General features: G+C 38.0%; 1 long non-coding RNA gene across 1 annotated transcript in view; it reads left to right on the top strand.

The window, feature by feature from the left end:
- Window positions 1–14,417, top strand: part of LOC135289459 (uncharacterized) — a 96,857-nt gene extending 82,440 nt beyond the window's left edge. The window contains exons 3-4 of the long non-coding RNA XR_010352207.1: window positions 8,444–8,547; window positions 12,163–14,417. This is a non-coding gene — a long non-coding RNA (uncharacterized LOC135289459). The remainder of the gene's footprint in view (window positions 1–8,443; window positions 8,548–12,162) is intronic.
- The last annotated feature ends 349 nt before the right edge of the window (window positions 14,418–14,766 follow it).

Below are 14,766 nucleotides of genomic sequence, written 5' to 3'. Positions count from 1 at the left end.
GCCTGAATGTAGGTGATTTGCAGAAAATTCAGCAGTAATAGAAATGTGACTACCTGTCCATGTCATGACTGAAAATTGCATATTTGAACAAATTTTATTTTTTCATAGAAATATCAGATAATTCCTCAGACTTTAATCCTGACATCCAGTATTTTCCATGAAGATCTATAATTTTGTAAAATGAGTATGTGTGAGTGTAAAAAGGCAACGAGAACAAAAAGTGGAGTTTTACTTAACATAATGCAAACCTAATAATTATTGCTAATATTCATTTGTGATGCGTATCACACTGAGCTGCCAAAGAAAACTCTTGCTGCCCTGCAATGCTGAAATGCTTTCCACCAAGATCTGAGTAATTTTGCCTGTCAAGAAAACAATCAGCGTGCTTTATTCCATAGCTTGGTTCCATCACCATCTCTCATTCTTCTTCAAGGGGCAGAATCCTCTCTCTGCTTAACTTTCCCATAAATACCTGCTTAGCATTTCTTTTAAATACCACACATTGTCAGCGTGTGCAATTAGAGATCTTTGGCTGAGTGAGGAACCTTATGCATGTTTCAGACTGGCTGACAGGTGACAGATTTACTTCCCACATCCACAGGTTGTTATGAAGCACAACTCCCCCACTGAAGACTGACAGGTGCCTGCATTTACAAAGCCAAAGCCCCGCTCAGACTGATTAGTACCAACACACCAGGCAAGATTGGGAAAATGTTCCTATTGCTCTGTACACCCACACTGAAGGTGATAAAGCTGGTCAGGTGATCAGGTTTCTCACACTGCCATGAGCAATTTTCTGATTTAATATCCAGAGTTCCTAGACCAATTCACTGTTAATTCTGTAGGCTGCTTAGGGCTTTTTCCCTGCAAAAGCTTAACAAGATACCATATGCTACACATTTCATGGCTTTTTACTCCTTCCTACCATTTGTGACGTGGAAAGATTCATCTCCATTTACAGCACTAAAAATAGGCTTTTGTAGCTCAATGGCTGTTTCAGCAGAGGTCAGCTCATCTCAAAGAGTTTCTGATGAACTCTGTGCTTGCCCTGCTATAGAAAGAGTCCCCACATGACTGAGCTAACTGAGCCACAAGAGTAGATGGAGCAACATGTAGAAGAAGAAATTTCATTCAATATTGCCAACTCCACAAGATAAAGGACTGCCAGAAAAAGACTTTTATCAAGGATTTTCAATTACTGCCTTGGTTCTGATTATGTGCACCATATAGGATAACACCGTTAGGGGCTTCAAAGCACATGAGAGGAGCTTGCCTGGGGTAAAATGAGGATGAAATCAATCATCCAAAGTTGATAGTTAAATCTTTGGGATGTAATTTAAGGTGATATTTAAAACATTGTACGTATCTTCTTGTCCAGGATATAGTTCTTTTCCTTTTTTTTCTTGGCCACTAATCACATTGAGTTAAATGTCACCTGGAAACAAGTGGAAATATTCAGCAAGTTTTAGTCACTGACAGAAAGAGCATCAGATTTTGGAGAAGATACTACTGACTTGTGAAAAACTTTTCTTTTTTTGTTGCCAGCAAGAAAACTGGCAGTACTTTTTCCGGGATGAATGGACAGTCAGTCATCCCAAGGGGAGCACAGTCCAGCCTCATGTGGGGTTTAATCTGTGCTGCAGGAGAAAGGGGAGGGAGTTAAAGCTGCTGAAATTGTTTCTCCTGACTGTGGGAGCAGGGATGTACCTTGAGACCTGCCAGTGGGAGTCAAGTCATTGAACATGGGCTTGTCTTAATCCACAGACCGTGTAGATAACTTCAGCAACCCTACATGCAACCCACTCCATGTATGTTGTGTTTTAACAAGGGAAGATGATAACTTTACCCAGTCTTTGTGAAGATTGTTGTGCACTGACTGAGAAAAATCCAAGGAGCACTGGAAATTTAAAGGACCTGTAATGAGCAGACTGTGACTATGTTACTCAACATATAAAAGAGATTGAGGAAAATGAGGAAAGACTAAGACAAAGAAGTATATTTCTATGGATTGTGACCTGCTTACAAAAAGGGTATGGGGCTAGCTGCTGTTTGAATGCAAATCAAATAGCTTCAAATCAAGAAAAGAATTAGTGAAGTGGCACACATCCTGCCTGTCTGTGCTCATATACACATCAGGAATATTTTTGAGGGAAAATCCCAAGAATTACCAGTGGGATTTGTAATTTCTTGAGAAAACAGGAGAACTGTTTAGGAAACAGGCCTACTCAGATCAGTTAATCTGTGCCCAGAATCCATTAGGCAATATCATTTCTTGTTTTGACAGAATTTGATTTCATTTAAATCATTAAATTGATGCAAAGCCCTGTGTTCCATTATCACTGAACAAATCCACAGCAAATATTTTTAATTAAATTATACGGAGATTAAAATACCTTAGAGATGATATAATTATGCCTCAGCATTTGGCATGTGCACATGGGGATTTAAGAAAGTGCTGAAAAAAGCAGGCAGGAAATCTTTTAGCTCTTTGATGAATAAGAATATGTACTGCAAAGAGGATGAAGTTCTCAAAACTATGAGACAACTCAAATTGTGAAAATTAAAATTCATATGGATTCTCAAGAGAACTGAAAATAGGCAATCTGAACAAAGTGCTTCCTTTCTAGCAAGTTTCCATTTTTATTATTTTAATTGTGTCATTACAACAAGGTTCTCCTAATTCTGAGGAAAACTTTCAAAAACAACTAAGCACAAGTTTCTGATTTTCCAGCTGTTTATGCAGATCTATTCTGACAATATAATATATTGTCATATATAATACCTTTGTCAAGTGGGTCTAGCCCAGCTCCTGTTAGTGTGGAACGTGAGCCCAGTGAAAACTGATCTGGTTGCTTAAGATGGACTTTGGTGTACTGCAAGAGCAGCTGTATGAACTGTAGCAAACTTTCTCATTCCCACACAGCCAGAAATTTGAAACTTTACATTTTCTATTGACTCAAGAGGGAAGACCTAGGCAGAGTCTGTCTTTAGTTGAGTTTTATTTAAGAGCTTTCTCTTTGGGAAAAATTTACTGCTGAGATGTCTAAGCCAGCTGCTCAAAGAAGGCACAGGTCCCTTTCCCTGGCTCCTGGGGCTCCTCTGGAAGACCCTGTGTATCAGCACCAGCCCTGCACTGTAAGATGCTGTTTGCAAGGTTGAGGTCAGTAAGGAGGGTACGGATGCCATCCATTAATTGGCACTGGGTGTGTGGCACTGAGTTTGTGTAGGAGAATGGTGTTTTTATTGCCTCCACGAGCAAACAGAAACCCAGGAAGCCATTTTTGCCAGTCCTAAGGCAGAGGTTGTGCTCTTACCAGCTAGTGGGTCTGTCATTGCTGGGGGCATGAGCCAGAGGGACAACAAAGGCCATCATGACATACTTCAGCTCTGTAGCCTTCATGGGAAGGGCACCCTGAGCCATCACTGACCTGCTGGGATCTAGTGGGAAAAAGCAGTGCTGCACAGGCTGGAAAAGCTGTCTCTGCTGTCATGCACAGCTGATAACACACAGGACCTTCCCTCACTTGACCCCAGTGTCCTTCTCTCATCTGCTGGCAGATGGTGAGAAAAAACAATGGATTCTCTTAATACGGGGTATTGCAGCAGAGCCCTGGGCTGAGCAAAGAGCAGGTTTGTAGGGGCAAGAATTACCCTGGGGGTGTCTCACAGAGAGACAAGTGGAGGCTGGCAGCCTGCCCTGCAATCTTCGAGGTTTCTTGCTTTTCTAATAAAGAATCACCAGGCAGGAATTAATGCCCTGGGACTTGCCTGAAGACCATGAGTTGCAAAGCTAGTGCAATATGTGTGCTGTAAGACAGGAGGAGAGTGCAACTCAGAAGTACCAAAAATTATGATTGCGTATCAGAGTTCACCCAAGTGTACGATCACAGGAAAAATGGGAAAGAAATGCACTCCAGATTTTAAGATTATAAATGTTCCATTAAACAATGAGAAATTACTTCAGCAGGATAATATCCCTGGCTAACTGCTAAGACATTCTTTTATTACGTAACAAAATCACTATTCATAACCAGCAGGAGTCGTTAAAGGTCTCTGCATGCAGCCCACTGGCATGACTGCTTTGGTCTCACTAACACCATATTTCAAATGTTCATTTCACTGGTGTTTCTTCTGAAGGTAGAGAAAAATATAATACTCATCAAAGGTTCCTTTATCATTGCCTAGGCACAAAGACATCTTCAGCTCTGTTCTCACTAAACTGAAATTTAACATAGAATTATCATCTGCAACGATACTCAGTGATTAATTGCTTTAGTACATCCCTAGCCAGAACCCCTGTGGTCAAACTTCTTATGAAATGAGTACCAATGGCTGCTTTGAAATTATAATCAGTGACTGATGGCTTGAGAGATAACATAAACTCTCCCTGTAGAACTTCAGAATATGTTTTTGTAGAAGGGAAGATCATAATTTTCAAGTGACATTGAAAACTACTAAGGAAATGTACCACATTCATTCTCTTCACTTTGGGTACTTATTTCAGTGTCCTCTTTCCATATAAAACAGGACAAAAATGTATAAAACTACAATTTGAATCTGTTCATGAAGAGCAACACCGGATGACCATTGCTCTTTCTGGAAAAAATCAGAACACATATTTCATCCAAGTAAAGGTACATATATACTTGCTGATGTGAAAGTTTATTGAAAATATCTACAGGAGCTGCAAATGAAGGGATCTCAGTTCAGACGATCTGGAAAAAAACTTCAAATAAGCAGTGATCCATGTGGCCCAGGTTTCTTTTAGCCAACAGAAAACACCAGAGCTATAACAGCAGCTGTAGGACAGCTGAGGAGAGAAGATAAAACAATTCACCACAGACAGAGGTGTGCCCTTTATAAGAATTCACAGCACATTTGTGCCCCCACTAAAAAAATTAATAAATATGAGAAAAGCTACTGCATCTTTCTTATTTAGTAGCTGCAAACAGATTGACCAGTAGGGCACAACCAGGAGGGCTTACACTTTGTTCCTGATGAGTCCAGCACAGAGCTTTCTGAAAGCAATATAAATTTTATATCAGCTTTGGTGGATTTGATTTCAGACTTCCTCAGGGCTATGCAATGTGCCAGTTACTGAACACAGCCAAAAAAGAGAAAATTAAAGTTCATTATCAGAAAACTTGAATCAAAGCATCAATAAATTCTTTGATTACTGATCAACAATGGATTTCTTCATAGTAGAAAATATTTATAATATTTTCTATATCTATAATAGTTCCAGTTGCACAGTATTGCTAGCCACTTAATTTTTATTGAAATTTATTAATATAGAAATATTATGAGGTTCACAATAGTTTCCTCAAGAATAATGAATGAAATATTGAAGTTTCTGATGTAAGGAGATTATAAACACAAAGTTTTTTTGCATTATAGGCAAAGAAATTAAAAATAAAAGAATTCTTTTCATCTTGAATTATTAAAAAGTTACAGTGTATATAAAAACATATTTTTATCTTCCCAATTTGAAAAATTATACATTTTCATTCATTTTAAAATGCTTTATTTTGAATGTGTCCTTTAAAGATCTGTATTCACATTGACGGAACCATAAAGTTAAAAATGCAATTTCAGAAAAATTTAAAACTTACTTTTAAAAACATCTGAGAAGAAGAATCTGGTTATTTCGAAAAAATTCACAAGTGTGAAATACATGAAAACTGCTATTTCCTTGTGAAGTGTTATGAATGCAAACAAATTGTATTTTACGATACACAAAACACTGCTTCAGAAAAGTTGGGACTTGTCAGGGCAGATGGAAATATGTTGACATAGGGCAAGCAGAGGAAGTCAGGGGGCAAGAAAATTCCCATTTCCCAAAAGTTTTATTCTGAATCTGTGTTAAAGTTTCCTTAGGGTTATTCAGCTGTGAATTTACCATACTTTTTGGTCCATGTCCATGATAGAATTGTCTCTATATTGCCACTTACTCAGATAAGAAGTGTACTCTCTATTCTATTTACCTCTGAATCACAGGCAGTAACTGGTGCCCAGCCTTCCTCAGTGCTGAAGTCAAAGGTATCTGCAAGTGGTCAGACGACAATGACAAATGTCCAGGTCAACTTAAAGTGCCTCCAGAGCTTGCTGACTCTGAGCTGGAGGCAATCCCATCCTTCCACAGGGAGGCTGAATGGAAGAAATCAGCTCAGAAATCAGACCAGCACAGTTGCAGCTCAAGCGATGGCACTGGGCCACCCAGGTGGCTGGAAGGGCAGGTGGCAGCAAGTTCATGAGCCCAAAATCCCCTCTGCTCTCAGTGAAAGATCAAGTCTCACCTTATTGTAAGTGAATGCAGAGCACAAGCTCCCCTGTCCTTTGCGCCCTCCATGGAGCCTTCTCTGGCCCCAGGGAGGTGAAAGGGGGTTCATTTCCCTCCCTTGACCTCTGCCACACTCTCTGCCATCTCCAGTAAGGAAAATTCGCAGAGGAAGAGGCAAGAGCAGCTCCAGGAAGAGCTCTGTCCATAAACAAGGTGTCAGAACCAACAAGAAATGCTGATTAATGTCATTGACAAAGGTTGTTCTCGTGCTTACAACTGGACCAGGGCACCCTGGGCTGAGCTCTAACACAGAGGCAGGCCCACCCAGGGATCTGTATTCACACATCGCTTGTTGTCCAGTCCAGAAAAAGACACAAGGTCGTGCCTGTGTGTGGTAATAGCCCAGGCAAGCAAACATAAGCTCCAGATTTCCTAGCCATGGAAGTTAAGAAGGAAATTATCAATGCTTTCCAAATGCAGCAAAAGAGCTGGTCCAACAAGACTAGCACTGGTCTAATAAGAAAACTGTAGAAAACATTCCTCCAGCTTTTCTTTCCCTGTTAATTTGATGTTTTGCCTTTTTATGTCAACATCTGCAAAACCATTATCCCACTGAACAGCACCAAGATCACAGCCATTCCACTGACTGTTTACATTCTACAGTCAAACACAGCTTTTATTTTTACCCTGTCTGAGAAGAAGCATGATAATCTATGTTAAAGATGGATTTGTGACACCAGCAGAAAGATTTGATAACTGTTTACAATTCCAGCTGGGCAATTAAACAGTGTTAATTTTTGGAATCCCACTTCACTCTATAATATAATAGGCATTTTTCTGATTAATAAGAAATTAGGCTATGCATAAACTCTCTGCTGGATGCTAAAAGCTTTGTTGTGACAAAAGTCTTTCACTGTGTGACAATTAAGGCATGCATCTAGCTTCCTAATTTCCAAATTTTTCCCTGAACTGATATGCCCCTTTGTCATCAGAGCATCCAGAGAAAATGTGGAATATCTTGTCACAGACACCTGCCAGTTCAACTCAAATAAAGGGCTATATGAAAGGAGATGTTCCTCAAACACTCTTTAGAAAATGTGAAAGCCTTGAAAACCAATTTAACCACAATAAAGGGGAGAATTTAGAATTAGAATTAGACCCTCTGTCTAATATTAATTTGCCCAAGTTTTAATTGGTTTTAGGCTTCATGAATTAGATGATCTTTCTCCTGTATGCCATCAGTGCTGAACACAGACAGAAGAAAACATTAGGCAATGATGATATTCTCCATACCCAGCCATGGCTGAACTGAATTTTGCCCTGGGTTTAGTGAATGGGCTAAATGAAATGGCTCTAAACCAAAAGGTAGAGCTGATTTTTCATAAAATAGTTACGTAGGCCCACACATTAGGGAGGTTCAAATTGCTCTAGTACTTAATTTGGAAAACAATCTTTTATTTAGCTTAGAGTGTCTTAGAACAATGAAATCTAAGCAAGTATTTCCCTTTTCTTGTATCTCAAAAAGAGGGAGAAAGATATATGGAAAAACTGTAGGTATTTCAAAACTGTTAGGAAATCAACATTCAGAAAAAAATCATACACATTCTCCAAGTTAAAATGCTTTTTCTTCTTTAGTATCCTCTTTAAAAAATGTTGACTGTATCATTTCTTCTCAAGCTCCCAGAAGAATTGAATTTTAAAATTGCTCCAAGAAAGAGGACAGCATAATATTCAATTCTCACCATTAGTAGTTTCCAGGTTCCTTCTGGCTTAATTAAAATTCTTCTAAATTAGTCAGCAAAAATTTTGCTACAAGGCCACATACCCACATCACAAGCTTCAAGGATTCCTAATATAAAGAGCTTGAGATGAAATCCAGTTCTTGAAACAAGAATTCTGTGAAAGCTTTTTCACATCCTGGATACTTTTTTAATGAAAAAGGTGAAATATGCCCTTTTTATTAGAATTGTTAGTGCTTTCAATTAAACTTGAAAATTCTAAAATTCCTGGAATAAGTTTAACACAAAAAGAATACCCAGCAGCCACATGACCACAGTAGCCACAAGGTGGGTCAGGTATTGTGTATCAGTTCATTGACCAGTATTGATCTACTTTATCTTGAGATCCCACCAAGTAACCCAGTATTTTTTATATCTGTGCCAGTTTTCCACTCCTGTGCATGGTCCTGTCCCTGTTCCTGCTGGTCTCTCCCATCATGGTACAAGAACCACTGAGGCAAGAGAGGTAATCACATTAACATGATTTAGGTAAGTCCCAGAAGAAAAATGTGAGATAAAATTTGCTAATGCCTCATAAAAATTTGACAGACAAAAATAGCATTTCAATAGACTAAGTACTAGGTTTTCAATTTTTTTTCTTAGGGGAAAAAACAATTGTAGGTTGTTTTCCTAATTATCTGCATTTCAGAGATCAGAGTTTTTCATACACCACTGTTGTTGCCAAATTAAAAAGGAAAGTGTATATATTTATTTATTTACACATACATACATATACACATATATATACTATATATATTATAAATACTAGATTATATGTATAAAATTACAATAAAACTGAGGCAAGTACACACAGAGCCGTCTTAATATAATGTTTGTGAGCAAATTGGAAATGAGGAAACAATGACACGCTTTAATACAAGATTACAAACTTGGTTCTTATCCAGGATCCTCCTTTTTCTGGTAAAAAAAAAAAAGGCTACTGAGTATGTCCCAACACAAGGATTCATACAGGGCATGGGCTTGAAATTCCCTATGTTAACTGTCAGACAGAGGTGGAAGGTTGGTCTTTAAAAATGTTTGTCTATGTTTTTGGAGACAGCAAAGGAAAATATTTCTTTTTCTTTAATAGTAAGGTCAAAGAATTTGTTTTCTTCCCAGCTAGAGACAAAAACAATAATGGGAAGCTCTTGAAACTAATGTTCAAAAGAGGAAAAGAGAGCCAACAGATGATTAACTTCTTAGCAGGGAAGATGTTATTACAGTCAAAAGACTTCAAAATCCCTTTTCTTATGTGATTCATTAACAGATTTCCAGACCTCTTTGCCCTCATAGGAGGAGTGTATATGTTTCTCCAGTGGTGTGTCTTTTGGGGAGTTGAGATTATCAGTGCAAATCCTGTTGTCCAATGATTTGTCTCAAATATGGCACTTCTGGAAATGTCAGTGCTAGATGGGTATTAAAGTCATTCATCTGTACATTCCTCTGAGTTTTATTAAACAATAAAAGAAAATTATATCACTGCACTCTGGAAAAACAACAAAAAAATTAACATCTTTGTTATTTCCTCACTACACATCATATTGAGCAAATATCTCAAGCAGATTCTACATCTTAATGAAACTTCTAATGCAGTTAATGACAAATTTGAAAATGGGGGGGAAATCCATCTGGTCTCCATCGCAACAAAAAAACCTTTCTTGGAAAAATATACTGTAGTTCCTGTTGTGGAGCATTATTTTGGGGGCATAGGGGTGGATGCATTTAATTTGCAGGTAAAAACACATTTCAAAAACCAAACTTAGATTCCAAACTCTTCATAAGATTATCTGAATTTGTTTATCAGGCAACAATAAGCCTATTAGTGTCACTTAATAAATATATCCCATTCTCATAATTAATAACTATGTTATACTAGTCTTGAGCATTCTAAAAAAGAGTTTACTAGTTAAAGCATTCATGGAATTTATTTTCTAAGACAACAAATACCTTCCCAATATTTACAAAAAGCTCACAAATATGAAGAATTTTAACAGAATTTGTTGTTACACTGATCCAAAAGGAAAAAAGTGTGTAAAATATGCTATCAATAAAATCCAGATATAAATTTCACATATGAATACACATAAATCACAGGCATGAAGAAACTATAATTAATATATTCAAAGAAATCATTATGTGATTAAAATCACACAGAAATGCTGATTACATTCACAGAAATTTATATAGACATTTTCTGTATTTGTGATATGCCTAAAAATAGCAGATTGGTTACCTCAAACACAAAGATGATGAAAAAATGTCCTCTAAGCTGACTCACTCTTTAAACCATCAATGGCGTCATTGTTTGCCTGACACTGTACAAACTGACTAACAAGACATTTAAAATACGTGGAGTTTTACCAAAAAAAAAAGGAATTAAAGTAGAAAACAAGTGAATTTTGAGTGAGTGTACAGTACAAATAAGTCATTCCTCCTGCTATCCAGCATAGCATGCAACGGTAGCATATTTTGTAGTAGTCATATATGTCCCCTGGTTTTGTTTTCTACAAATAGATAATTCCTCCCAAAAACCAAGTCTGGGGTATAATTTATTATTTTCAAATTAAAAAAAAAATTAAATGTATAAACTGAAATCATAGACAAATACCTTTATCAGTTAAAAAAAGTATAATTCCACATTAACAATATAAAAGACTCTATCTTAAAAGTCTTAATTTAACATTAATAATATTGCAGAACAAGAACTTTGCCTGTCACACAAACCTTTTAAGAATGGCACCACATACAGTATTTTAGCATAACTAAGTGGCAGACCATAATAATTGTGACCATAATAAGTCTATTTTTGCTTTGTGATGATGCACAAAGCTAAGCCTTTTTTTTTATACCATCTCTGTAAATATTTTTAAAGCTTTCAGGTTTAAAATACAGAAAAAAAATTGCAACGCTTTAGAAAAATATCCTTTCACTGAGTATTTTGAAATTTCTAAGACACAGTTAAATTTGAAGGCTTAAATCTTCTCACAGGAAAATTTTATAGGCAAAGGTTAATTTCTGATCTGTGGAAATCTGTGAAATACTTTATTTCAAATTCCTTTGTGTCTGGCCTCCTGATCTTTGTGTGTAATACATTAAAATTCACTCAATCACTTCAAAGTCAAAAATTTTCTGAAGTTGCTTCTTGCTTAGAAATTACTGTACTCACAGAGCAGCTTCAACTCAAAGGTACAATTGAATCCTCTTCTGTATCAAGGCAAAGCCCCATACAGTAACCCCTTCAATCCTGTATTTTTGAATACAGCTAGGCTTTTTCTCACTTCTGGTTATCCCTACTCCTCACCTTCCCCTAGCTGTGTGCTTGCCCTGCTTGAAGCTAAACCCATCAGCCAGCCCTGCCCCAAAGCTCAGTTTAGATTCAGGTCTTGCCTGTTTTACATCTTCTTCCCTGCTTTTGCCACCCTGTGCGAGGTATATTTCCCATCTGAGATCGAAGTCATGAAAAGAGAACAGTTGTGCCATTTATTCCTTGAGCCCTGAATTTCAAACCCTGTGTTTCAAAATATTTATTGCCAGCATTTTGTTCCCAAACACAGGATGGGTACTAAGTGACTGGCATTGTCTGCTGGGACTCTTACAGATGGAGGAGTCACAGGGAAATAAGATGGTTTTATGAGACAGTCTTCTGCTTGTCTGCCCATCCCTTTCTTCTTACCATGTGATGCCTGTTATGACAACATAGAAATCCAGAAGCCAAATGGACAATTATTGATATTTGTTTTGCATTTCACTCGAATAAAAAAATAATTAAATCACCTCAATTTTTAGAAATCTGCAGTATAAAGCATTTTCCTAAAACTGCTAATCAATTATTAATGAAGTGTTTGGGAAATCATGAAAAGAGAAGAAGACACTTTCTAAAGAAAAATAAAATTAAAATTCACCTTAGCAACAGCCTTTCTGAGCCCCCGCAATGCCACTCACTGCGTGGCACTGCTCCCTCTTGACAAACAGGCTGCAGGGTTTGTCACCAAAGTGGGCATTGATGGGAAAAAAAGCAAGCTAGAATTTTAAAACACTATAAACTCCATGCTGTTTAGACCTTTCCATTCCCCATTACTCATCTCTGGCTCTTCTTTGTTGCAGAGAGACAAGAGGCTCATGAAGGGCACGTGGCATGCGGAGCTGCAGAAGGAGCAGGGAGTGGGAAGCATCCTCTCCTGCACTGCACAGAGTTCAGAGACATTTTTACATGGAATTGCAAGAGTAATCCTCTAATCCACAAGCTGTCAAATAATTGATCAAAAACGTCTCATAATTACTCTCTAACTATGGGTAGTCCTGTGTAGAGTAGATTCCCTCAGAGATGGGAGCTAAGAGGGCTCATGCTGGCATTTGCCTTGGAGGTCAATGTGCTCGCTTTATGGGATAAGACTGTGGCTGTGTGGCTGCAGTTCTCTGACCTGCCATCAGCCTAGGTCACATAACATCACTAAACAGATGCACAAGACTGTTTGAATATGGAGTTTTAAATTGCAGGGGACACAATAATACAGATTTAGTACCTGTGTTTCATCTTGTAGTTTAGAAGCTTTAACAACAGATCATACTTAAGCCTGAATTCTTAGTCCTATTACTGTATTCAAACAAAAAACACATATATAATTTCTAATACAGTCTTGAGTTTTCCTCTATCTCTTCTAACAGGACATTACACAGGGCTGTTTCAAAGTAAGGCACATTCAGGGCTGAGAGAGAAGCAAACAGCCTCTTGGAAGAAAGAGCACCAGGAACAAAAAACATGCATCCAGCTGAGCACTAGAGAAATGGAAGATATTTGAGGCTGGAAATAAAACAGTTACAAAAAATAGACTGCTATAAGAAAAAATTATCTAAATTACTACCTAAAGCAACTTTGTTTCTTTTGATCCCGTGGTTGTCTTCCCCTACAATGACAAAACAGCAGTAAAAATTCCCAACTCTGAATAATTATACATGCTGATGTACTGTCAATTCAATCAAAAGGTCCTAAATGTCCAAGTAGATGAGCATGCTGTCCTCAACCCTTGATAGCAGCTGCCTCTTGCTGCTGCTAACTCCAGCCAGGCTGGATCCACTTGGGCTGAATGGGGAGGGAAGAGAGCTGTGGTCTGGATGTCAGACTGCTGGGCTATGGCAGCGCAGAACTGGTTTCCTCCAGCTCCCTCTTCAATTCCTTCCACACCTGATGGTGTGAGCAGTTTCTTCAGTTTTTGCTCCACAAAAGCCATTCTGAGGAGCAGTGATGGACACACTCCTCTTTCTGCCATTCCAGAGCTACCCTGCTGCAGAAGGCTGGAGCAGACACACTGCAACACATTTAGATTAGGATGCAGAAAATTAATTTTGCAAAATTCAGGGGACCTGGCATTGTGGGTCATGTAAAATTATAAATGAAAATGTGATGGATTACAGGCATGGATGTGATGAGGTACAGGCATTATGCAAGTGAATGTACATTAACATTATGTACATTAATATTCACAAACAGCACTTATCACTCGATATACTGACTGTGTCTTCAGTTGTTCACAAAAGCTTAGAGGTGGATATAAAAATCTACCAACTACTGATTATCATAAAAATAAACAATAATTTCTAGAAATTCTCAAGGCAAACTGAAGAGTGTGTGTGTCTTTCTCAACTAAGACACTTAGAGAGTAGTCGCAACAAAAATGCAAACTTGTGGGCCCATTTAATATTTGAACTCAGGCTAAGTGTAAAGGAGCAAATAGATTTATATATACAAGGTATAAAATGTGGATGAAATTGAAAGCAAGGGCGCAGAAAATATGCCAGAGAAAGATGAAGAAGAATTATTGGGGCATTACATTTTATTCTCCTGTTTCCATCAAATTGTGCAATAAAGGACAGCTTGAAAAATACAGAGTAAAAACAACAAATGTGATAGTATATAAAAGGGAATGTTTAGAGTTTATCAAGGTAAAAAAGATAAAATAGCCTCCTATCAGCTTTGAAATATCCCCTTTCACTTTCAATATCAAAATTCATTATTAAAATCACTGCTCCCCAAATCCAGGGATTCAAACTGTTCTGATATCCCTATATTTGTTTGAGCTGTCACTCTCTCTGCATTAATCCATTTTTATGGGCTGAAAAAACATTGAAACTGGTAAGAAATCTGTTTTCAAGGAGTTTCACAGTGTCAAAACTGACATGAACAGTGAGGGATGCTATAACACATGGTAACAGTAAGCCTGAGAGCTTGAGGTTGTAGCTGATGCTTCCTCCCCCTGAACAGGTGACAGATAAACAGACTACAAAGGATTTTTAAGGCAAAGTTCATCAAGTAGCAGTTTTGTACTTGTGGGTCCATCAACTCCTCCTCCTCCACTACAAAGGTTTCCATAATCATGCCTCTCTGAGTGAGGATATTGTAAAATCACTGCTCCACAAGCAGCATATTCATGTAACTGATGGTCTTTTCTTGTTCTGGCTGGTTGCTCTTTGTCTTCTAAACACCACCACAAAAATCATCTCTGTCCACATATGCTCCAGCGCTTCACCTCCACAGCAGTGCTCATGCTGGCTGGCCAGTGCCCCAGAGATGACTGCCAGCTGGCTGATAAAAACCAGGGCTTTCACAGCTGCCCTTGCTTTTTTCACTTTTTTTTTCAGTAATCTCATTCCCTGTTTAATATGCATTCACCAGCCTGCACAGAAATAGTGAACACATGGTTGGTAAACTTA

Source organism: Passer domesticus, chromosome 1, assembly GCF_036417665.1.
Source record: "Passer domesticus isolate bPasDom1 chromosome 1, bPasDom1.hap1, whole genome shotgun sequence".
NCBI classification, from domain to species: domain Eukaryota; kingdom Metazoa; phylum Chordata; class Aves; order Passeriformes; family Passeridae; genus Passer; species Passer domesticus.
Note: the sequence above shows the minus strand (reverse complement) of the source record. Positions and strands in the feature narration are given on the sequence as shown.